This window comes from Nothobranchius furzeri, chromosome 5, assembly GCF_043380555.1.
Source record: "Nothobranchius furzeri strain GRZ-AD chromosome 5, NfurGRZ-RIMD1, whole genome shotgun sequence".
NCBI classification, from domain to species: domain Eukaryota; kingdom Metazoa; phylum Chordata; class Actinopteri; order Cyprinodontiformes; family Nothobranchiidae; genus Nothobranchius; species Nothobranchius furzeri.
In genome coordinates this window covers 32,875,418-32,901,097 of record NC_091745.1, presented here as the reverse complement: position 1 = coordinate 32,901,097, position 25,680 = coordinate 32,875,418, and the positions used below count along the sequence as shown (strand labels likewise).

At 41.5% G+C, this 25,680-nt stretch overlaps 1 protein-coding gene across 1 annotated transcript in view; it reads left to right on the top strand.

The window, feature by feature from the left end:
- nbeal2 (neurobeachin-like 2) overlaps nucleotides 1-25,680 on the top strand; it is a 458,076-nt gene that overhangs the window by 167,378 nt on the left and 265,018 nt on the right. The window lies entirely within an intron of this gene.

Here is a 25,680-nt window from a genome sequence, read left to right as displayed (position 1 = left end):
GGACTAGTTTAACAGTTTAATTTTTAGTTGAACTGTGAAATGAGTAGCATAAGCCGAATTCAGAAACGGATTGCTGAAGTTGTTGAATAGCTGAAGTAAGCTGAAACTAAGCTAAACTGTTAAATGAGCTGAACGTAGTGAAAGATGTGAAAGCAAAAAGCACAAAGAAGCAAAAAAAAAAGCACAAAAAGTAAGTGAAGAATCAAAAAAACTAATTCTAAATAGCAGAAAACTCAAATCCGTGAACACTGTCTAAAAGAATTGGACAGGTAAAATGTCTAAACACCTGTTATTGTAGTAGGACTAGTTCAACAGTTTAATTTTTACATTTAGCTGAACTGTGAAATTAGCATCATATGCTGAATTCAGAAACTAATTGCTGAAGCTGAAACTAAGCAAAACTGTTAAAATGAGCTGAATGTTTTGAAAGATTTAGAAGCAAAAAGCACCAAAATGTAAATAAAGCACAAAAAGTGAAGACCGGACAAATCAATCCTAAACAGCAGAAAACTGAAATCTGAACATTATTTAAAAATCTGGACAGCAAAAAGGTCTAAACACTTGTTGTTTGAGTAGGACTAGTTTAACAGTTTAATTTTTAGTTGAACTGTGAAATGAGTAGCATAAGCCGAATTCAGAAACGGATTGCTGAAGTTGTTGAATAGCTGAAGTAAGCTGAAACTAAGCTAAACTGTTAAATGAGCTGAACGTAGTGAAAGATGTGAAAGCAAAAAGCACAAAGAAGCAAAAAAAAAAAAAAAAAGCACAAAAAGTAAGTGAAGAATCAAAAAAACTAATTCTAAATAGCAGAAAACTCAAATCTGTGAACACTGTTTAAAAGAATTGGACAGGTAAAATGTCTAAACACCTGCTATTTTAGTAGGACTAGTTCAACAGTTTAATTTTTACATTTAGCTGAACTGTGAAATTAGCATCATATGCTGAATTCAGAAACTAATTGCTGAAGCTGAAACTAAGCAAAACTGTTAAAACGAGCTGAATGTTTTGAAAGATTTAGAAGCAAAAAGCACCAAAATGTAAATAAAGCACAAAAAGTGAAGACCGGACAAATCAATCCTAAACAGCAGAAAACTGAAATCTGAACATTATTTAAAAATCTGGACAGCAAAAAGGTCTAAACACTTGTTGTTTGAGTAGGACTAGTTTAACAGTTTAATTTTTAGTTGAACTGTGAAATGAGTAGCATAAGCCGAATTCAGAAACGGATTGCTGAAGTTGTTGAATAGCTGAAGTAAGCTGAAACTAAGCTAAACTGTTAAATGAGCTGAACGTAGTGAAAGATGTGAAAGCAAAAAGCACAAAGAAGCAGAAAAAAAGCACAAAAAGTAAGTGAAGAATCAAGAAAACTAATTCTAAATAGCAGAAAACAAATCTGTGAAAACTGTTTAAAAAATTGGACAGGTAAAATGTCTAAACACCTGTTATTTTAGTAGGACTAGTTCAACAGTTTAATTTTTACATTTAGCTGAACTGTGAAATTAGCATCATATGCTGAATTCAGAAACTAATTGCTGAAGCTGAAACTAAGCAAAACTGTTAAAATGAGCTGAATGTTTTGAAAGATTTAGAAGCAAAAAGCACCAAAATGTAAATAAAGCACAAAAAGTGAAGACCGGACAAATCAATCCTAAACAGCAGAAAACTGAAATCTGAACAGTATTTAAAAATCTGGAAGCAAAAAGGTCTAAACACTTGTTGTTTGAGTAGGACTAGTTTAACAGTTTAATTTTTAGTTGAACTGTGAAATGAGTAGCATAAGCCGAATTCAGAAACGGATTGCTGAAGTTGTTGAATAGCTGAAGTAAGCTGAAACTAAGCTAAACTGTTAAATGAGCTGAACGTAGTGAAAGATGTGAAAGCAAAAAGCACAAAGAAGCAAAAAAAAAGCACAAAAACTAAGTGAAGAATCAAAAAAACTAATTCTAAATAGCAGAAAACTCAAATCCGTGAACACTGTCTAAAAGAATTGGACAGGTAAAATGTCTAAACACCTGCTATTGTAGTAGGACTAGTTCAACAGTTTAATTTTTACATTTAGCTGAACTGTGAAATTAGCATCAAATGCTGAATTCAGAAACTATTTGCTGAAGCTGAAACTAAGCAAAACTGTTAAAATGAGCTGAATGTTTTGAAAGATTTAGAAGCAAAAAGCACCAAAATGTAAATAAAGCACAAAAAGTGAAGACCGGACAAATCAATCCTAAACAGCAGAAAACTGAAATCTGAACAGTATTTAAAAATCTGGAAGCAAAAAGGTCTAAACACTTGTTGTTTGAGTAGGACTAGTTTAACAGTTTAATTTTTTGTTGAACTGTGAAATGAGTAGCATAAGCCGAATTCAGAAACGGATTGCTGAAGTTGTTGAATAGCTGAAGTAAGCTGAAACTAAGCTAAACTGTTAAATGAGCTGAACGTAGTGAAAGATGTGAAAGCAAAAAGCACAAAGAAGCAAAAAAAAGCACAAAAAGTAAGTGAAGAATCAAAAAAACTAATTCTAAATAGCAGAAAACTCAAATCTGTGAACACTGTCTAAAAGAATTGGACAGGTAAAATGTCTAAACACCTGTTATTTTAGTAGGACTAGTTCAACAGTTTAATTTTTACATTTAGCTGAACTGTGAAATTAGCATCATATGCTGAATTCAGAAACTAATTGCTGAAGCTGAAACTAAGCAAAACTGTTAAAATGAGCTGAATGTTTTGAAAGATTTAGAAGCAAAAAGCACCAAAATGTAAATAAAGCACAAAAAGTGAAGACCGGACAAATCAATCCTAAACAGCAGAAAACTGAAATCTGAACAGTATTTAAAAATCTGGAAGCAAAAAGGTGTAAACACTTGTTGTTTGAGTAGGACTAGTTTAACAGTTTAATTTTTAGTTGAACTGTGAAATGAGTAGCATAAGCCGAATTCAGAAACGGATTGCTGAAGTTGTTGAATAGCTGAAGTAAGCTGAAACTAAGCTAAACTGTTAAATGAGCTGAACGTAGTGAAAGATGTGAAAGCAAAAAGCACAAAGAAGCAGAAAAAAAGCACAAAAAGTAAGTGAAGAATCAAGAAAACTAATCCTAAATAGCAGAAAACAAATCTGTGAAAACTGTTTAAAAAATTGGACAGCTAAAATGTCTAAACACCTGTTATTTCAGTAGGACTAGTTTAACAGTTTAATTTTTACATTTAGCTGAACTGTGAAATAAGCATCATATGCTGAATTCAGAAACTAATTGCTGAAGCTGAAACTAAGCAAAACTGTTCAAATGAGCGGACTAGCGTTAAAATGTCAGCTATGCTGCTACTTTAGTTTTAAGTGTATGGGGTTGGTTGGTTGGTTGGTTGGTTGGTTGGATGGATGGTTGGATGGTTGGTTGGATGGATGGATGGATGGATGGATTGTTGGTCTGTTGGTCGGTTGGATGGTTGGTTGGTTGGTTGGTTGGGATGGATGGGATTGATGGATGGATGGATGGATGGATGGTTGGTCTGTTGGATGGATGGATGGATGGATGGTTGGATGGATGGTTGGTTGGTTGGTTGGTTGGTTGGATGGACTGATGGATGGATGGATGGATGGATGGATGGTTGGTTGGTTGGTTGGATGGATGGATGGATGGGTGGATGGATGGATGGTTGGTCTGTTGGTTAGTTGGTTGGTTGCTTGGATGGATGGAGGGATTGAAGGATGGATGGATGGATGAATGGATGGTTGGTCTGTTGGTCGAATGGATGGATGGATGGTTGGATGGATGGATGGATGGTTGGTTGGTTGGTTGGATGGATGGATTGATGGATGGTTGGTTGGATGGATGGATGGATGGATGGATGGATGCAGGTATAGGACGGATGGATGGATGGTTGGTTGGATGGATGGATGGATGGATGGATGGATGGTTGGTTGGCTGGATGGATGGATGGATGGATGGTTGGTTGGTTGGTTGGTTGGTTGGATGGATGGATTCCTTAGGCCTAGCCGATCGATTTGATGCCTCACATGCGTGGGTGTGTTATTCCATTTAGCCGGAAGATGATTGACCTCTCTCAACCAATCAGGAATTGGGAGGGAGCGGGGCACTTTCCCATCTTCTGACGGTCAATCAAATTGAACATGTTTCTAGTTTGAAGTACAAATGGTTCAAAAAGATCAAAAACAGGAGTCTGTTATTGGCTAAACATTCAGCTTTTTAATATTCATTCCTATGAGACTTGATTAAAGTGATATGTAGCTTCTTGTGTTGCCATGGTAACAGATAACACATTTAAAATTGAATACAAGATTCCTGAGACCAAACTGGTCGATTTGATGTGTCATTTGTGTGGGTGCTGGATCCTGATTGGACAGAAAATGGTTGAACACTTTCAACCAATCAGAGAGCAGCACTGTTTTCCCGCCTTTTCCCCTTGGCTGTTGGAGGCCTGCAGCTGTACTCCTGTTAATGAGAGAAGCCTTAAAATCTGTCCTTCAGAAGTGAAATTGGACCTGTCAAACTTCTCATCACCATTCGAAAAGTACTGCACCGATTTGAAAAATTCAAAAAGCGTGAGTGGCAGAAGACTTTGATGATCATCTGTGCCGATTTGTATGTGCCTACCATGAATTATCTAGAAGCTATGACGAGAAACTTTTAGCTGTGTGAAGCCGATCTCAGGAGAAAATCTCTCTTCCTTTAACATGGGTTTCAATGAGACATAATCTGGGTCTCTCCTCCTTCTGAGGCTTGTAGCTAAAGAACGGTAACACCTACAGAGAAAATGAAACCCATTCTGAAAAGCTGACAAAAATTCCTACTTTTTGAGTTATAATTTGTTTTGGTAGTCCAAACGGTCTGGGGGTAGTAAAGAGTTGTTCACAGAAGATGTGAAGTTCAAAAGTTAGAGTGCGGAATCTTCAGTTTACAGTGGGGAGAGACATTTTTTTTTTATTTGAATTTTCTCAAACAAGTTAACCGTACGACCACAATGTTTGGAGTACAGTCATGGATTATAGCTCAAAACGAAGGTATTTTTGTTAGCTGTAAGCCAGTGTGTGTTTCATTTCAATCGGACCTACGGTTCTCCTGCTACAATGCCAGAAATGGAGCAAGGGAGGGTCACTGCTCCTATCTTTCCCCATTATAACTTTAGTGATTTTTTCTGAAAATTTCAAGTCGTACCTCAACTTCTACCTGCGATTTTAGAAAAACCGTAAAAGATATCAAAAAGCCTCTTTAATATGTTAAACAGGAAAGTCTTGTGAGTTTGTTAAACTTTGAATGAAGTCTCTGAGTTAAAAGGAACCCAGTAGAGTTTTAGGTCAAAAAAGTGATAGGAATTTGCTGAAAATTGACCAATCCCATTCATTTCAATGGGAAAATTTTTGCAGAAAAAGCTTAATAACTCGAAAAATTTTAAAGATATCAATGCCAAAAGTAATAGCCGGAAAGAGCTTAACGAGCTGAACGTTTTGGTATAAAATTGTTGAAATAGCTCAAAATTTGAAGGAGAAGAAGCGGTTCAAAAAGTGTACGGAAGCAGAATAAGAACTAGAAAAATTGCATTTATTGCACAAATGCTGTTTGAATGCTGGATAGCTGAAACTGTAAGCTGAAGCTGCTGAACAGCTGAACTGAAGCTGCTGAACAGCTTAACTGAAGCTGAAACAAAGCAAAACTGTCCAAATGAGCTGAATGTCTTGAAAGATGTAGAAGCAAAAAGCACTAACAAGCAAATAAAGCACAAAAAGTAAGTGAAGAATAGAGAAAAATAATGCTAAATAGCAAAAAACAATAAAAAAAAAACTTTAATCTGTGAACATTGTATAAAAATCTGGACAGCTTAAATGTCTAAACACCTGTTATATCAGTTGGACAAGTTTAACAGTTTAATCTTTACATTTAGCTGAACTGTGAAATTAGCAGTATATGCTAAATTTGCTAACTGATTGCTGAAGTTGTTGAATAGCTGAAGTAAGCTGAAACTAAGCTAAACTGTTAAATGAGCTGAATGTAGTGAAAGATGTGAAAGCAAAAAGCACAAAGAAGCAAAAAAGCACAAAAAGTAAGTGAAGAATCAAGAAAACTAATCCTAAATAGCAGAAAACTCAAATCTGTGAACACTGTTTAAAAAAATTGGACAGCTAAAATGTGTAAACACCTGTTATTTCAGTAGGACTAGTTTAACAGTTTAATTTTTACATTTAGCTGAACTGTGAAATTAGCAGTATATGCTAAATTTGGTAACTGATTGCTGAAGTTGTTGAATAGCTGAAGTAAGCTGAAACTAAGCTAAACTGTTAAATGAGCTGAACGTAGTGAAAGATGTGAAAGCAAAAAGCACAAAGAAGCAAAAAAAAAGCACAAAAAGTAAGTGAAGAATCAAAAAAACTAATTCTAAATAGCAGAAAACTCAAATCTGTGAACACAGTCTAAAAGAATTGGACAGGTAAAATGTCTAAACACCTGTTATTGTAGTAGGACTAGTTCAACAGTTTAATTTTTACATTTAGCTGAACTGTGAAATTAGCATCAAATGCTGAATTCAGAAACTATTTGCTGAAGCTGAAACTAAGCAAAACTGTTAAAATGAGCTGAATGTTTTGAAAGATTTAGAAGCAAAAAGCACCAAAATGTAAATAAAGCACAAAAAGTGAAGACCGGACAAATCAATCCTAAACAGCAGAAAACTGAAATCTGAACAGTATTTAAAAATCTGGACAGCAAAAAGGTCTAAACACTTGTTGTTTGAGTAGGACTAGTTTAACAGTTTAATTTTTTGTTGAACTGTGAAATGAGTAGCATAAGCCGAATTCAGAAACGGATTGCTGAAGTTGTTGAATAGCTGAAGTAAGCTGAAACTAAGCTAAACTGTTAAATGAGCTGAACGTAGTGAAAGATGTGAAAGCAAAAAGCACAAAGAAGCAAAAAAAAGCACAAAAAGTAAGTGAAGAATCAAAAAACTAATTCTAAATAGCAGAAAACTCAAATCTGTGAACACTGTCTAAAAGAATTGGACAGGTAAAATGTCTAAACACCTGTTATTTTAGTAGGACTAGTTCAACAGTTTAATTTTTACATTTAGCTGAACTGTGAAATTAGCATCATATGCTGAATTCAGAAACTAATTGCTGAAGCTGAAACTAAGCAAAACTGTTAAAATGAGCTGAATGTTTTGAAAGATTTAGAAGCAAAAAGCACCAAAATGTAAATAAAGCACAAAAAGTGAAGACCGGACAAATCAATCCTAAACAGCAGAAAACTGAAATCTGAACAGTATTTAAAAATCTGGAAGCAAAAAGGTGTAAACACTTGTTGTTTGAGTAGGACTAGTTTAACAGTTTAATTTTTAGTTGAACTGTGAAATGAGTAGCATAAGCCGAATTCAGAAACGGATTGCTGAAGTTGTTGAATAGCTGAAGTAAGCTGAAACTAAGCTAAACTGTTAAATGAGCTGAACGTAGTGAAAGATGTGAAAGCAAAAAGCACAAAGAAGCAAAAAAAAAAGCACAAAAAGTAAGTGAAGAATCAAAAAAACTAATTCTAAATAGCAGAAAACTCAAATCCGTGAACACTGTCTAAAAGAATTGGACAGGTAAAATGTCTAAACACCTGTTATTGTAGTAGGACTAGTTCAACAGTTTAATTTTTACATTTAGCTGAACTGTGAAATTAGCATCATATGCTGAATTCAGAAACTAATTGCTGAAGCTGAAACTAAGCAAAACTGTTAAAATGAGCTGAATGTTTTGAAAGATTTAGAAGCAAAAAGCACCAAAATGTAAATAAAGCACAAAAAGTGAAGACCGGACAAATCAATCCTAAACAGCAGAAAACTGAAATCTGAACATTATTTAAAAATCTGGACAGCAAAAAGGTCTAAACACTTGTTGTTTGAGTAGGACTAGTTTAACAGTTTAATTTTTAGTTGAACTGTGAAATGAGTAGCATAAGCCGAATTCAGAAACGGATTGCTGAAGTTGTTGAATAGCTGAAGTAAGCTGAAACTAAGCTAAACTGTTAAATGAGCTGAACGTAGTGAAAGATGTGAAAGCAAAAAGCACAAAGAAGCAAAAAAAAAAAAAAAAAGCACAAAAAGTAAGTGAAGAATCAAAAAAACTAATTCTAAATAGCAGAAAACTCAAATCTGTGAACACTGTTTAAAAGAATTGGACAGGTAAAATGTCTAAACACCTGCTATTTTAGTAGGACTAGTTCAACAGTTTAATTTTTACATTTAGCTGAACTGTGAAATTAGCATCATATGCTGAATTCAGAAACTAATTGCTGAAGCTGAAACTAAGCAAAACTGTTAAAACGAGCTGAATGTTTTGAAAGATTTAGAAGCAAAAAGCACCAAAATGTAAATAAAGCACAAAAAGTGAAGACCGGACAAATCAATCCTAAACAGCAGAAAACTGAAATCTGAACATTATTTAAAAATCTGGACAGCAAAAAGGTCTAAACACTTGTTGTTTGAGTAGGACTAGTTTAACAGTTTAATTTTTAGTTGAACTGTGAAATGAGTAGCATAAGCCGAATTCAGAAACGGATTGCTGAAGTTGTTGAATAGCTGAAGTAAGCTGAAACTAAGCTAAACTGTTAAATGAGCTGAACGTAGTGAAAGATGTGAAAGCAAAAAGCACAAAGAAGCAGAAAAAAAGCACAAAAAGTAAGTGAAGAATCAAGAAAACTAATTCTAAATAGCAGAAAACAAATCTGTGAAAACTGTTTAAAAAATTGGACAGGTAAAATGTCTAAACACCTGTTATTTTAGTAGGACTAGTTCAACAGTTTAATTTTTACATTTAGCTGAACTGTGAAATTAGCATCATATGCTGAATTCAGAAACTAATTGCTGAAGCTGAAACTAAGCAAAACTGTTAAAATGAGCTGAATGTTTTGAAAGATTTAGAAGCAAAAAGCACCAAAATGTAAATAAAGCACAAAAAGTGAAGACCGGACAAATCAATCCTAAACAGCAGAAAACTGAAATCTGAACAGTATTTAAAAATCTGGAAGCAAAAAGGTCTAAACACTTGTTGTTTGAGTAGGACTAGTTTAACAGTTTAATTTTTAGTTGAACTGTGAAATGAGTAGCATAAGCCGAATTCAGAAACGGATTGCTGAAGTTGTTGAATAGCTGAAGTAAGCTGAAACTAAGCTAAACTGTTAAATGAGCTGAACGTAGTGAAAGATGTGAAAGCAAAAAGCACAAAGAAGCAAAAAAAAAGCACAAAAACTAAGTGAAGAATCAAAAAAACTAATTCTAAATAGCAGAAAACTCAAATCCGTGAACACTGTCTAAAAGAATTGGACAGGTAAAATGTCTAAACACCTGCTATTGTAGTAGGACTAGTTCAACAGTTTAATTTTTACATTTAGCTGAACTGTGAAATTAGCATCAAATGCTGAATTCAGAAACTATTTGCTGAAGCTGAAACTAAGCAAAACTGTTAAAATGAGCTGAATGTTTTGAAAGATTTAGAAGCAAAAAGCACCAAAATGTAAATAAAGCACAAAAAGTGAAGACCGGACAAATCAATCCTAAACAGCAGAAAACTGAAATCTGAACAGTATTTAAAAATCTGGAAGCAAAAAGGTCTAAACACTTGTTGTTTGAGTAGGACTAGTTTAACAGTTTAATTTTTTGTTGAACTGTGAAATGAGTAGCATAAGCCGAATTCAGAAACGGATTGCTGAAGTTGTTGAATAGCTGAAGTAAGCTGAAACTAAGCTAAACTGTTAAATGAGCTGAACGTAGTGAAAGATGTGAAAGCAAAAAGCACAAAGAAGCAAAAAAAAGCACAAAAAGTAAGTGAAGAATCAAAAAAACTAATTCTAAATAGCAGAAAACTCAAATCTGTGAACACTGTCTAAAAGAATTGGACAGGTAAAATGTCTAAACACCTGTTATTTTAGTAGGACTAGTTCAACAGTTTAATTTTTACATTTAGCTGAACTGTGAAATTAGCATCATATGCTGAATTCAGAAACTAATTGCTGAAGCTGAAACTAAGCAAAACTGTTAAAATGAGCTGAATGTTTTGAAAGATTTAGAAGCAAAAAGCACCAAAATGTAAATAAAGCACAAAAAGTGAAGACCGGACAAATCAATCCTAAACAGCAGAAAACTGAAATCTGAACAGTATTTAAAAATCTGGAAGCAAAAAGGTGTAAACACTTGTTGTTTGAGTAGGACTAGTTTAACAGTTTAATTTTTAGTTGAACTGTGAAATGAGTAGCATAAGCCGAATTCAGAAACGGATTGCTGAAGTTGTTGAATAGCTGAAGTAAGCTGAAACTAAGCTAAACTGTTAAATGAGCTGAACGTAGTGAAAGATGTGAAAGCAAAAAGCACAAAGAAGCAGAAAAAAAGCACAAAAAGTAAGTGAAGAATCAAGAAAACTAATCCTAAATAGCAGAAAACAAATCTGTGAAAACTGTTTAAAAAATTGGACAGCTAAAATGTCTAAACACCTGTTATTTCAGTAGGACTAGTTTAACAGTTTAATTTTTACATTTAGCTGAACTGTGAAATAAGCATCATATGCTGAATTCAGAAACTAATTGCTGAAGCTGAAACTAAGCAAAACTGTTCAAATGAGCGGACTAGCGTTAAAATGTCAGCTATGCTGCTACTTTAGTTTTAAGTGTATGGGGTTGGTTGGTTGGTTGGTTGGTTGGTTGGATGGATGGTTGGATGGTTGGTTGGATGGATGGATGGATGGATGGATTGTTGGTCTGTTGGTCGGTTGGATGGTTGGTTGGTTGGTTGGTTGGGATGGATGGGATTGATGGATGGATGGATGGATGGATGGTTGGTCTGTTGGATGGATGGATGGATGGATGGTTGGATGGATGGTTGGTTGGTTGGTTGGTTGGTTGGATGGACTGATGGATGGATGGATGGATGGATGGATGGTTGGTTGGTTGGTTGGATGGATGGATGGATGGGTGGATGGATGGATGGTTGGTCTGTTGGTTAGTTGGTTGGATGGATGGTTGGATGGATGGATGGATGGTTGGTTGGTTGGTTGGATGGATGGATTGATGGATGGTTGGTTGGATGGATGGATGGATGGATGGATGGATGCAGGTATAGGACGGATGGATGGATGGTTGGTTGGATGGATGGATGGATGGATGGATGGATGGATGGATGGTTGGTTGGCTGGATGGATGGATGGATGGATGGTTGGTTGGTTGGTTGGTTGGTTGGTTGGATGGATGGATTCCTTAGGCCTAGCCGATCGATTTGATGCCTCACATGCGTGGGTGTGTTATTCCATTTAGCCGGAAGATGATTGACCTCTCTCAACCAATCAGGAATTGGGAGGGAGCGGGGCACTTTCCCATCTTCTGACGGTCAATCAAATTGAACATGTTTCTAGTTTGAAGTACAAATGGTTCAAAAAGATCAAAAACAGGAGTCTGTTATTGGCTAAACATTCAGCTTTTTAATATTCATTCCTATGAGACTTGATTAAAGTGATATGTAGCTTCTTGTGTTGCCATGGTAACAGATAACACATTTAAAATTGAATACAAGATTCCTGAGACCAAACTGGTCGATTTGATGTGTCATTTGTGTGGGTGCTGGATCCTGATTGGACAGAAAATGGTTGAACACTTTCAATCAATCAGAGAGCAGCACTGTTTTCCCGCCTTTTCCCCTTGGCTGTTGGAGGCCTGCAGCTGTACTCCTGTTAATGAGAGAAGCCTTAAAATCTGTCCTTCAGAAGTGAAATTGGACCTGTCAAACTTCTCATCACCATTCGAAAAGTACTGCACCGATTTGAAAAATTCAAAAAGCGTGAGTGGCAGAAGACTTTGATGATCATCTGTGCCGATTTGTATGTGCCTACCATGAATTATCTAGAAGCTATGACGAGAAACTTTTAGCTGTGTGAAGCCGATCTCAGGAGAAAATCTCTCTTCCTTTAACATGGGTTTCAATGAGACAGAATCTGGGTCTCTCCTCCTTCTGAGGCTTGTAGCTAAAGAACGGTAACACCTACAGAGAAAATGAAACCCATTCTGAAAAGCTGACAAAAATTCCTACTTTTTGAGTTATAATTTGTTTTGGTAGTCCAAACGGTCTGGGGGTAGTAAAGAGTTGTTCACAGAAGATGTGAAGTTCAAAAGTTAGAGTGCGGAATCTTCAGTTTACAGTGGGGAGAGACATTTTTTTAAATTTGAATTTTCTCAAACAAGTTAACCGTACGACCACAATGTTTGGAGTACAGTCATGGATTATAGCTCAAAACGAAGGTATTTTTGTTAGCTGTAAGCCAGTGTGTGTTTCATTTCAATCGGACCTACGGTTCTCTTGCTACAATGCCAGAAATGGAGCAAGGGAGGGTCACTGCTCCTATCTTTCCCCATTATAACTTTTGTGAATTTTTCTGAAAATTTCAAGTCGTACCTCAACTTCTACCTGCGATTTTAGAAAAACCGTAAAAGATATCAAAAAGCCTCTTTAATATGTTAAACAGGAAAGTCTTGTGAGTTTGTTAAACTTTGAATGAAGTCTCTGACTTAAAAGGAACCCAGTAGAGTTTTAGGTCAAAAAGGTGATAGGAATTTGCTGAAAATTGACCAATCCCATTCATTTCAATGGGAATTTTTTTGCAGAAAAAGCTTAATAACTCGAAAAATTTTAAAGATATCAATGCCAAAAGTAATAGCCGGAAAGAGCTTAACGAGCTGAACGTTTTGGTATAAAATAGTTGAAATAGCTCAAAATTTGAAGGAGAAGAAGCGGTTCAAAAAGTGTACGGAAGCAGAATAAGAAGAAGAAGAATAAAGAGAAACAGGAAAACAATAGTTTGAATGCTTAACAGCATTCAAACAATAAAGAAAAACAGGAAAACAATAGTTTGAATGCTTAACAGCATTCAAACAATAAAGAAAAACAGGAAAACAATAGTTTGAATGCTTAACAGCATTCAAACAATAAAGAGAAACAGGAAAACAATAGTTTGAATGCTTAACAGCATTCAAACAATAAAGAAAAACAGGAAAACAATAGTTTGAATGCTTAACAGCATTCAAACAATAAAGAAAAACAGGAAAACAATAGTTTGAATGCTTAACAGCATTCAAACAATAAAGAGAAACAGGAAAACAATAGTTTGAATGCTTAACAGCATTCAAACAATAATAATAATAATAATAAAGATCCAACAGTGTTTGTGGTTGTATTATTTGACGCATAAATTATGATATTTATTGTGCTGTGAATTTAATATATCTGTGTGTGTGTGTGTGTGTGTGTGTGTGTGTGTGTGTGTGTGTGTGTGTGTGTGTGTGTGTGCGTGCGCGCGCATGCGTGTGTGTGTCGGGTCTGACGCAGTGTTGGAAAGTTGTGTGGTTGTGCCGTACAGGTGTAAAGGTGCAGAAGCAGGTAAAAAGGAAGGGAAAATACAGATACAGGTTAAAAAAGAATAAAGAACTAAAAAGAAAAGGTGATAGGGGTGTGAGGTGGTGAAGAACAGGTGATCTTATCATCAACAATACGGAATTAGCAGCTGTTTAATCCTGACGTGATCAAACCCAGTGAATCCTGATAAGAATAGTAAATGTCTGACCTGATGTTGGGCTAATACAGCCAGTCAGTCACTCCTCGCTCCTTGTAAAGCTTATTGTCACCATAAAGCTTATCCACCGAGATGACAGCTCTCTTCCCATCCTGGATAAACTTTTTACGCAGCGGAAAGAGGACCCGGCGCCGATCCAGAATTTCCTTCGGGAACTGATCATTGACGCTGAAATCTTTCCCTTTGAGCTCTCTTCCGTGACTTTTAACAAGATCCTTCTGCTTAAAATGTTCAAATTTAGCCACGATGGGACGAGGTCTTCTGCTGTCCCCTCTTTTAGCTCCAAGGTGATGTACCCGGTGAAAGGTGATGTTTTTTACCTTTTCTTCGGGTATCGTCATTTCTGTCTGGAGAAAGTTCTTTATTGTTTGCTCGCAGTCCTCCGCCCCTCCCGCCTGCTCCGGCAGGCCTGCGAACACCAGATTATCCCTCATGCTACGGGCCTGAAGGTCCAAAACCGTCTCCTTCAGAATCTTGTTGTCCTGGGCGATCCATGTCATTCCCTCTTCAAGGGAAGAAACGGACTCCCGCAGAGACGCGTTCTCAGCAGCGAGCCGCTCAACCTGCTCCTGGCTGAACTCCAGAGATGTTCGGAGGTTCTGAAACTCCTGGTGTAGAACCTCGAGCAGATGAAGCCGCCCCTCAAATCCCAGAAGCTGTTTATCAATAGAATCTAATAATTCTAATATGTCCTTCCGGGGAGATGAGGCCTCAGGCGAGTCCTGAGGACGGCTCCTCTTGTCCCAGCAGGTGTTTCAGCCTCAGCTGCTGATTTCTTCGGACCCATAACGAATAACTCAAAAACTTCGTCAATATAATTTAACAAACTTTCTAAATTTCCTTCACTTACCTCCAGATTGAGTGAGTTATACTTACCAGATGATATTTTCGTTGTCAGTAGTTAAATTAGGGAAAAATGCATCTAAATTGTTTGTGGATGTTTGCTAACGAGCTGCCATCAGCTTCAAACGCTGCTGTGTCCGGTGATCGGCTGTCAGCGCATGCGCATCTCACACCTCTGCTGCGCCGAATCCTGAAAATCTTTTCGGACCGGGTCGGGCTGGGGCTCCACCCCCTCGGGCCGGGCCGGACACAGGCTCAGATTTTAGGCCCGTGCAGGGCTCTAATGACAGTACCCCCCCCCAAGGGCTGATACCAGACGCACAAAACCAGAACAAGACAACAACATAAACAAAAGACAAAGACTAAACAGGACACGAGAGACCACCGGGCGGGAGAGGAGGGACCAGACAAAAAACAAACCACAAGGGCGGGCGAGGAGGGACCAGGGGACTCTGGGGGGCCGGCAACGGGGAACCAGGAGGCGGAACCGGGCAAGTCTCGGGGGCCGGCTTCGGGAAACCAGGAGGCGGGACCCGGCAAGTCTCGGGGCCCGGCAACGGGGAACCAGGAGGCGGGACCGGGCAAGTCTCGGGGACTGGCGACGGGGAACCAGGAGGCGGGACCGGGCAAGTCTCGGGGACCGGCGACGGGGAACCAGGAGGCGGGACCGGGCAAGTCTCGGGAACCGGCGACGGGGGACCAGGAGGCGGGACCAGGGAATCCTTGGGGGCCGGCGACGGGGAACCAGGAGGCGGGACCAGAGAAGTCTAGGGGGCCGGCGACGGGTACCAGGAGGCTGGACCAGACAAGCCTAGGAGGTCGGCGATGGGGAACCAGGAGGCGGGACCAGGAAACCCTGGGGATAGGGGGTTTTGGAGGAGGACGACGAGGAAGGGTCTCTGGAGACGGAGACTGTGACTGGAACACTTGAGACTTGGGAGACCGGAACACTTGCGTCTGGGAGACCGGAACTCTCCTGACTAGGAGACCTTAGACTTGGGAGACTGGAAGACTTGTGGGGAGACTTTAGACTTGGGAGACTGGAAGACTTGTGGGGAGACTTGAGACTTGGGAGGCTGGAAAATTGTGGGGAGACTTGAGACTTGGGAGGCTGGAACACTTGCGGGGAGACTTGAGACTGGAACACTTGAGACTTGGGGGACTGGAATACTTGAGACTTGGGGAACTGGAACACTTGAGACTTGGGGAACTGGAACACTTGAGACTTGGGGAACTGGAACACTTGAGACTTGGGGGACATGAACACTTGAGACTTGGCGGACTGGAACACTTGAGACTCGGGGGCTTGAGACAGGAACACTTGAGACTCGGGGGCTTGAGACAGGAACATTTGTGACTCTTGAGACAGGAACACTTGAGGGGTCTGGAACACTTGAGGGGACTGGAACACTTGAGGGGACTGGAAACGGAGTGACGTCTACTTCAGAGCCGGAGACGGGGTGAGGTCTACTTCAGAGCCCGAGACGGGTACGTCTACTTCAGAGCCCAAGACGGGTACGTCTTCCTCAGAGCCCGAGACGGGAACGTCTTCCTCAGAGCCCGAGACGGGAACGTCTTCTTCAGAGCCCGAGACGGGAACGTCTTCTTCAGAGCCCGAGACGGGAACGTCTTCCTCAGAGCCCGAGACGGGAACGTCTCCCTCAGAGCCCGAGACGGGAACGTCTCCCTCAGAGCCCGAGACGGGAACGTCTCCCTCAGAGCCCGAGACGGGAACGTCTCCCTCAGAGCCCGAGACGGGAACGTCTTCCTCAGAGCTCGAGACGGGAACGTCTTCCTTAGAGCTCGAGACGGGAACGTCTTCCTCAGAGCTTGAGACGGGAATGTCTTCCTCAGAGCTCGAAACAGGAGGAGTCGACCCTTGGACTAGAGGAGTCGACCCTTGGACTGGAGGAGTCGACCCTTGGACTGGAGGAGTCGACCCTTGGACTGGAGGAGTCGACCCTTGGACAGGAGCCCCGTGGAAGGGCTGGACCGGAGCCCCGTGGAAGGGCTGGACTGGAGCCTCTTGGAAGGGCTGGACCGGATGCGGTGCGTCCTCCGGGACCACCGCTGAGACAGGGTGCGATGCGTCCCCCGGGACCACCGCCGAGACAGGGTGCGATGCGTCCCCCGGGACCACTGCCGAGACAGGGTGCGATGCGTCCCCCAGGACCACTGCCGAGACAGGGTGCGATGCGTCCTCCGGGACCACCGCCGAGACAGGGTGCGATGCGTCCTCCGGGACCACCGCTGAGACAGTGCATCCTCCGGCACCACCGCCGAAGCAGGATGTGATGCTTCCTCCGGGACCACCGCATGATCAGGAGACACCTGAACTGTTGGTGCTGCTTTGACCCCAGAAGACCTCTGACGGCGGCTGCGTCAACGTCGACATGGGGGGTCTTGGGTCAACGGAGGTGTGGAGATGGAGCTGGCAGAAACAGAGGATGAGGAGGAGCAACCCACCAGGGATGAAGAGGCAGCGTTGTCGGGACCAGGTGAGGGTGTGGTGGTTTGGCCCATCAGAGGTGCTGAGACGGCGCCAACCGGTTCAGGGGAGAAAGAGATGAAGCCGGTTCTGATGGTTTGGACCGGGGCAGGAACGGACTGGAGTTTAGGAGGAGGTGGCAGGAGTGACTGGTGGAGGAGGGTCACGGCCAAAGGTGAGCAGTAGCAATCTGGCAAAGTCCCAGAAAGACACAGTCTTAAGTGAGTCTATGTCAAAAAGATCTGCTGCCCACCCCAGAGGTTCATCCCTCAGACAAAGCACCATGAAGTAGATTTTCTTGAATTCAGAAGCTGTTATGTCCAGGTGGAGAGCACAGTCCTTAATAAAATCCTAACAGGTGTCTGGGTCTCCATGATAGGTGTACATAACCCGGGATGTTGGTGAAGCTGGAGGTTCTGCTGAGTCCTGGGGTGGTCGGTCCATTCTGTCACGTTGCGTGTTAGGAGGAGGTTAGGACCCAAGATGCAGATACCCCAGATGACACGAGGCAGGAACGTTTAAAAGTAAAATCCTTTTATTAAGGAGGGTGAACAAAAAGTAAATCTAAAGCTGGGAGCCAAAATCCAAAAACCAAATCAAGAACTGGAAATCCAAAAACTCAGGTTGTACACAGAGAGACGAGACTGACAGAACTACAAACACCAACAATGGACTGTCAAGAACAAGGAGACAAGGAGGGCTTATATAGACAGGGAGGAGCAATTAGGGAAACAGGAAGCAGGTGTGTGGAGTGAGGCTGGAGGGAAGGCAGGTGACAACAATTATCTGGATGGGGAAGAGAACCAGAGGAGGGCAGATAAACCTAACACTATATAAAACACAAAACTAAACCTAAAGACTAAGGGAAGGACTCACACAAACACATACACACATAACAATGAACTGGGGAACAAGAGGCTGGGGCTACAACTTGACACACAACAGAGATGTAGACAAAGGACACATGAGGGCGCTAAGAGAACACAAAAGGAGAACCTGGAGTGGGAACTGGAGGAGCTGGGGAACAAAGGGACACAGAACATGACAGACACCCCCCCTCAAGGGCGGATACCAGACGCACAAAACCAGAACAAGACAAAAACACTGACTTCCTATTCTGTGTAACTGTATGTAATTAAGGGTGTGGAAACTTGAGAGGAGCTGTGAATTACCTTGAAAGCTTTTGGATGTGCTTATGTCAGAAAACTTCAAAAGGATTCATTTGAAACACACACACACACACACACACACACACACACACACACACACACACACACACACACACACACACACACACACACTTGTCCAGTTAGGAGACCATTGCAATAGTCTAAGATGGCAGCCCTACCAGTCTATTTTTCGTTTGTCATTCCCTGACCTTTTTTTACATTTTTGTATTTGTCTGATCTTATAGTTAATAGTTTCTTTCCACTGAGACCTGCAGCATGAGTTCCCATTTGATCACATTCCTATAGAACAAAGCCTTGCTGTGTGGAGTAGCTGATCCCAAACCTCTCACAAACTACAGCAATCCACAAACTTTGACCAAGTTCAGCCTGGATCCTTCACACCTTGACCTGACCTTCCTTTGTCTGTAGCTTGGACCTTGGCTGGCCTGGTCAGAGCCTTTCACCAATTTCAACTGCTGGTTTTTGTCTTGTCCTTCCTGGAATTCTGCTGGTTTCTGTCTGGCTTTATCTGTTTCTGATAGCCTGAACTGGGCTTTCCATCATCTTTGGACTTCCTAGAGGGGCATCCGGGAGTCCCTTCTCCCCTTCTCATCGTTGAAAAAATTGTGTCAATCGCATTGAGAGACCAACTGATCAGATCCATTTTTAATAATTTCCAGTTTCCAGAAAAAATGCAGAAAGCGCCGTGCACCTAAAGACAGAACAAAGAGCCTTGTGATGAGGAGGGAGGGAGAGGAGAAAAAAAAAAGTGTCTGTACTCTCCAAGAGCCAGAAGAAGAATATATATATATATATATATATATATATATATATATATATATATATATATATGAATGCCTCAGTACAGTGTCTTGGTAAGATTGATGTGGTTCATCATGCCTCGCTGAGGTTTATTACTAACTCTAGACCACTGACCCAGCATTGTGGATTGTATTACCGAGTAGGATGGCCTTCTTTGTCCACCAGGAGGTTGGGACATTGGTGCACTTGAATTTATAAGACCATGCTTGGATTACTACCCAACTACATCTGTGACTTAATCTCCCGGAGAAACGTAACTTCTCACAGTCTGCATGCAAACGATCAGTTGTCACTTTGTGTTCCATTTGCTCGCACCAAACTGGGCAAAAGGACTTTCGTTCACTCTATCCCTCATTACTTAGACTCTTCAAACCTGGACTAAGTTACTTTGCACTAATAGCAACTTAATGACTTTAGCACCTCAGGAAGCAGTAGCTCAGGAGGGAGTCCGTGTCCAGTAGTCACATGGTTCTTTTTTCAAATCTGCCTGTAGATAAAAATCACAAATTCCTTCACACGAACATAAAAAAAAAACATTAAACAAGATAATGTAACGTCCAAAAGGGTCAATTTTCACCTATAGATTGATCGACATAATAACCTTTCATCTACAGCATAAATCCACTTTCTATCTGGCTTTCCAGAACCAGAAGGTTCTGTTCAGCACGTGTTGACCTTCCATGAAGACAAAACATTCAAACAAAGATTCTCTCCCAAGGTCCTACACTCTCTGCATGAAGGCCAGACGTCAACATTCTTCACTCTGAATAAAAAGGGAACTTTTACAACTCATAAGTTAAATATCATATGTAATGAATGAACAAGATGTTTAAATGAAATGTTTGAATAATATGTGCTTAAATCAATGAAGCTGAAATGAATGCTGCTCTTACAATGATCTATTGCAGATCTTTTGATCAGTATCTGTTTGATTTACCAAGTTAATCGTTATCTGCACTCATACACATGATAATAAGATACAAATTAAGGTTAAAGTTCCCCTCACATAGTGTTTAAAGATTCTTTATTCACAGAATTAAGAATGTTGTATCTGAAGGAGGGCGTGGCTTTCTGAGGGATGTTGGTAAATACCCAGAAACGTGTCAAATTCTGATTTGCAAGAATATGTCAGAAATCATAACATTGTGGTTTAATAAAATTGGATTTACTTCCCTATTAACCATTTAGTACTGCCATTGTTCAAGTCTGCCTGGCCATGTTTATCTTTGGATAAATCTGTCAAAAAAGGTCCTATCTGAACAAAAACATTCACCTCATTATCAGGACAAGCTTAGCTTTCTATATCTGTAAATATTTTGCAGTTATTTTGTTTGAAATCATCAAAAACAATAATGTAATAGTAAAAACAAAAAACGGATTTGATTTTTCTTCAGAAATTTATGGATAGAAAATACAAATGTACATGAATAAAAAATCTGAAATAGCATGACGATACCTGGGTTTGACTTTGTTGTCCAGGAGTCCAGAAGATGTGGAGCATCTCCAGCAAGATCTTGTCTCTGACGTTGCCTGTTGCTGGTGGATGACTCTTCATCAGAAGAATCTCTAAAATTAAAAATATATCAAATTATATAACATTTATTCAAGCAGTGAATAACTAGAAAATGAAAACTGAATAAAATACAGAACTAAAGCTAGAAATATATTTGAACTGTAGATAAACTCACTGCAGCTGTGATGGGAAATCATCTTCACTCACACCTGAATCCTCAACCACAGATGATTCTGTCATGTTTGAGGGCAATTTCTTAACCCACGACATGAAGAATCACCACAAAGAGTTGGAAGGTAAAAAATAATTTATTTTGTATGTTGCGGTTGTAGTAGCTTCCGATGGACAGGGAAGGATCCGTGGGGTCTGAGAGAGCAAGAGAGGTCAGAGTCTGGAACAACGTGAGATGATGATTATGAGAAAAGTTAAAGGCTTACGGTTTCCTGGATGATCCGGGTCTTTCTGGGAAGGGTTTGCCAGACCTGGCTGAACTGGGAGACCAAGGAGCTGCAGGTGTACCGGTGAGTGGCGGAGAGCTGGCGGTCAGGGACAAACGGCAGAACTGGGATGTTGGTGATGGTTCCAGTGAGAGTGCAGAAACGAATATGAGAAGATGACTGGAACCTGGAGGAATCAGGAGGGCAGAGCAAGTTACTGCCTGAAGGGCAGGAGCGGGCAGACAAACAAATTCTAGTTTCTTTTATAAAGATCAGGACGAAGGCTAGAAACTACCCAAGACTGAGTATCATCTGGCACTGGTGAGGTGTCCTGCTGCTCCTTAAATCCCCTGACCGCTGATGAGCTGATTTGGTACAGCTGAGCTCTCCAGACACACCCACCTGTAAACAAACACTCAAACAGTGATGGTAGTTCAGCACAGATCATGACAGTAAACCCCCCACCCCCCCAAAGGCCGACACCCGGCGGCCGCGCAGAGGAGGTGGAGGAGGAGGCAGAGGAAGCCCGAGCAGCGTCAAAATCCCTGATAAGGGAGGGATCAGCAATCCAGGAGCTGGGAACCCACTGGCTATGTTCCGGACTGTAGCCCTCCCAGTCCACCAAGAACTGACGCCCCCGGCCCCTGGGCCTGACGTCCAGAAGGCGCCGAACACGATAACCCAGACCACCATCGGTGAGACGAACTGGCGAAGGAGGAGCAGGGACAGGACACAACGGGCTGGACGAGACAGGTTTCAGAAGGGAAACATGAAAAACAGGGTGGATCTTCATAGACGGGGGCAGGACAAGGCGGACTGAACAGGGACTGAGGTCCTCCTGAATGGAGTATGGACCGATGAAATGAGGGGAAAGTTTCTTACTGGTGCCTTTGAGACCAATATCCCTGGTAGAGAGCCAGACCTGTTGACTCGGACTGTATACGGGCGCGGGACTGCGGTGACGATCTGCCAGCCGTTGGTTGTGTTCCATGGTGCGTTGAAGAGTCGTCTGGGTTTGGATCCAGGTTCTCCTAGCTTGGTGGATAAACTGAGGGATAGTGACAGAGGTGGAGAGATCCAAAGGGGACAGGGGAGGTTGATAACCAAGGGAGGTTTCGAACGGAGACTTACTGGTTGCAGTTGAAACATGGGCGTTGTGCGCGTACTCGATCCAGGGTAGTTGGGTACTCCAGCTGGTAGGGTTAGAGGAGCAGACACAACGGAGCATTGCCTCCAACTCTTGATTGAGCTGCTCGCACTGACCATTAGTTTGGGGGTGGTAGCCAGAACTTAGGGAAACACGGGCCCCCCAATAAGGTAGCAAACTCCTTCCAGACCCTGGAGAGGAATTGGGGACCATGGTCTGACAAGATCTCCCAACGGGATGCCATGAAGTCTGAAAACATGTTTTATTAGGAGGTTAGCAGTCTCAGTGGAGGATGGAAGGGATTTTACCGGGACAAGATGGCAGGCCTTAGAAAACCTGTCAATGATGGTGAGGATGGCAGAAAATCCTTTGGAGAGGGGCAGGCCGGTGACGAAGTCCACTGCTATGTGAGACCATGGACGAGAAGGAATGGGGAGAGGTTTTAGAAGACCTGCCGGGGGTTGGTTGGCGGTTTTATTCTGGGCACAGACATGACAGGCGTTGATGTACTCCTTTGTGTCCTTAAACATGGAGGGCCACCAGAAAGACCTGCGGATCAGGGCGAGAGTGCGACCAATTCCAGGGTGAATGGAAAACTTGGCGGTGTGTGCCCAGTGAATCACGGCTCCTCGTACCGGTTGAGGCAAAAACAGTTTATGGGCAGGACCATTACCTGGGTCAGGGTCTGTGCGTTGGGCGTCCAGCACCTTGTTAGTAATGTCCCAGGAAACAGCTCCTACAACACAGGATGGAGGAAGAATAGTGGCAGGTTCAAGATCTCTGTCTGAGGCGTACTGGCAAGATAGAGCATCTGGTTTGGCCTTCTTGGTTCCAGGGGTGTAAGAGATGATAAAATTGAAGTGATTAAAGAACAGGGACCACCGGGACTGTCTGGGATTTAACCTTTTGGCCTCCTTCAGGTAGGCAAGATTTTTATGGTCTGTCCAGATTATGATGGGATGTTCGGAACCTTCTAGCCAATGTCGCCACTCCTCCAGAGCCAATTTGATGGCTAGCAGCTCTCGGTCTCCCACATCGTAGTTTTGCTCTGCCTGGGAGAGTTTCTATGAGAAGAACGCACAGGGGTGAAGTAGGTTATCCGAAGGCGACATTTGGGATAAGACTGCACCCACACCAGAATCTGAAGCATCAACTCCCATGGTAAACTGAATGGACGGATCAGGGCGAACCAAAACAGGGGCTTGAGTGAAAAGAGTCTTTAACTCCTGAAAAACCCTCTCAGCGTTAAGGCTGATTTATGCTTCTCCGTCTGCATCAGTGCGGAGACACGCAACGCCATTATCCGTCCTTGCGTAGGGCTCCGGCAGGCACGCAAGTACGTGCGCAGTCGAGCCCACTTTTTTAAACATCCGTCGAGCGAGACGGATTACGCAAGCTTGTGATTGGTCAGGACGCCGCTGTTGTTTACAGCGCCACCATTGCAAAGAGAGCTGTGTTTAACTAGCGGCAGACACGGAGAAGCTTGAAGAATACCTCGTGAAAAAACTCTAAAAATATGAACGTTTCATCCTCCCGTGACTGGAGGAGTGAAAAGATGCGCAGCAAGCGTTTTATTTGTGGAAATTACAGGAAACGTGGGTTTAGAGGTGGGGAGCGCATGAAGCGGTGGGAGAATGAGAGAAATATGTCCGTGTTAAAAGTCTCATATACACAAAAAACACAATATAAACACACAATCTTGGACCGATACATGACAGGATACCACAGAACAGCGCTACACCCTCTGTTGTCCTGCAGGGCAATTGCTTTGCAACACTCCCCACGAGACGGAGAAGTAAAAGAGCAAAAGGCTTCCGTCAATCTGTGCGTGTCTGTCCCTTGCGGAGCTGATGGAGAAGCATAAACCAGGCTTTAGCCGACCACACAAAAGCTTTTTTTTAACAGAAGTTAACTGTGTCAAGGGAGAAGCCACCTGACTGTAGCCACGAATAAACCGCCGATAAAAATGAGCAAACCCGAGAAAACGTTGTAGCTGTTTGCGGGTTGTGGGGGTTGGCCAGTCACGGACAGCCTCTACCTTTTCAGGATCTGTTATCAGCCATCACTTTTCCAGTACAAATCCAAGAAATTTCACAGGGGCAACGTGAAACTCACACTTTTCAGCTTTAACAAAAAGGCGGCTCTCCCGGAAGCGTTGTAGGACAGCACGGACATGTTGACTGTGTTCTGAGAGATTACTGGAAAAGATCAAAATGTCGTTGAGGTATACAGAGACAAACTTGTTGATATAGTCAGTGAGAATGGAGTTTACCAGGGACTGGAAAACTGCAGGAGCATTGGTCAGGCCAAAAGGCATGAAGAGGTACTCGTAGTGGCCCAGAGGTGTTTTGAAGGCTGTTTTCCACTCGTCACCCTCCCTGATTCTGACGAGATGATAAGCATTGCGGAGATCCAGTTTGGTGAAGACGGTTGCGTTCTGTACGGGGTCAAAGGTAGATGAAAGTAAAGGCAGAGGGTATTTATTTTTGACAGTGATTTTATTTAAACCTCGATAGTCGATACAAGGACGCTATGGGCTTAAATAAGGGCCATAATGTTTGTGTAGTTAAAAGAAAAATTTGAAATCGAAAATATGTAAACTGAAAGCAAAAGTCATATTTTTTGAGTGAACTTTGAAAAAGAAAGACTTGGATTTTAAATAAAATCAAACGTTTGGAATATTTGTAAGAACTGAAACCCCAATGGTATTTTTTTAGAATTTTTCTGAGTAAACTTTACTAAAGAATTTTCAGTAATTTTATTTAAATTATTATTATTTTTTTAAATCCATTCAGTCTCAGATTACATTTTTTCACATTCAGATCTTTTTAATTAATGTACAAAAAATGTTCTTCAGGTTCAGATTTTTTTTTTCACTTTCGGATCTGTATTTTTCAGTTACAGACCTTTGGCCCTGTTTTGGCCTGGTGGGCGTGGCTACACAGAGAGGGGCGGGGAATCATGAGTGACAGCAGGCCGCTGGAGGCTGAAGACGGTCCATTTTTCATGTTGCCTTCAGGAAACCTGGGAATAAACATAATTTATCAAACACCTGCACTGTATTACTTGATAATGGTTAGATAACATGTCGTGCATAACTGCTTAAACTCAGTTACCAAAGCTCTTTCAATCAGTAATGTGTACAAATTACGCTGTGACTGGTCAATTATGAGAAGTTTTCCCAACCACTACGTGAGAAGTGGTCATTTCCCATGCTCTCAAAGTAGCGTGCGTGGGTGCTGCTGTTGTGCCTCAGGGAACGATGGCATCGTTTTCCAACAACACTGCTGGCGCGAACAATCAGGTGAGTGTTTAAGTTTGGAAAAGTTACACTGCAGTCTGTGAATACTAAGAATTTACGAAGTGGCTATTGTTACGGTTAAATGTAAGATTCATCTTTCGGCTATTCTATTTTTTTATTTAATTTTTTTGGTGAAATCAGTAGCGGTTTTAGGCACGGGCAGACAGGGCAGTTGCCCGTGGCGGCATTTTTTCATGACACAAAAGGGACACACAAGCGCTGAGTAAAAAAATAAAAAAGAAAGAAATCTGTGCCGCACCGAGGTTTTCTATTCTTCTGTCATATCACAGAGTCTGGATTGGAAACAGCAAGTTGGCGCCCCCTGCAGCTGCAGGCGCTCCTGCTGACTGAGAGGGTTCAGGTGCACCGTGTG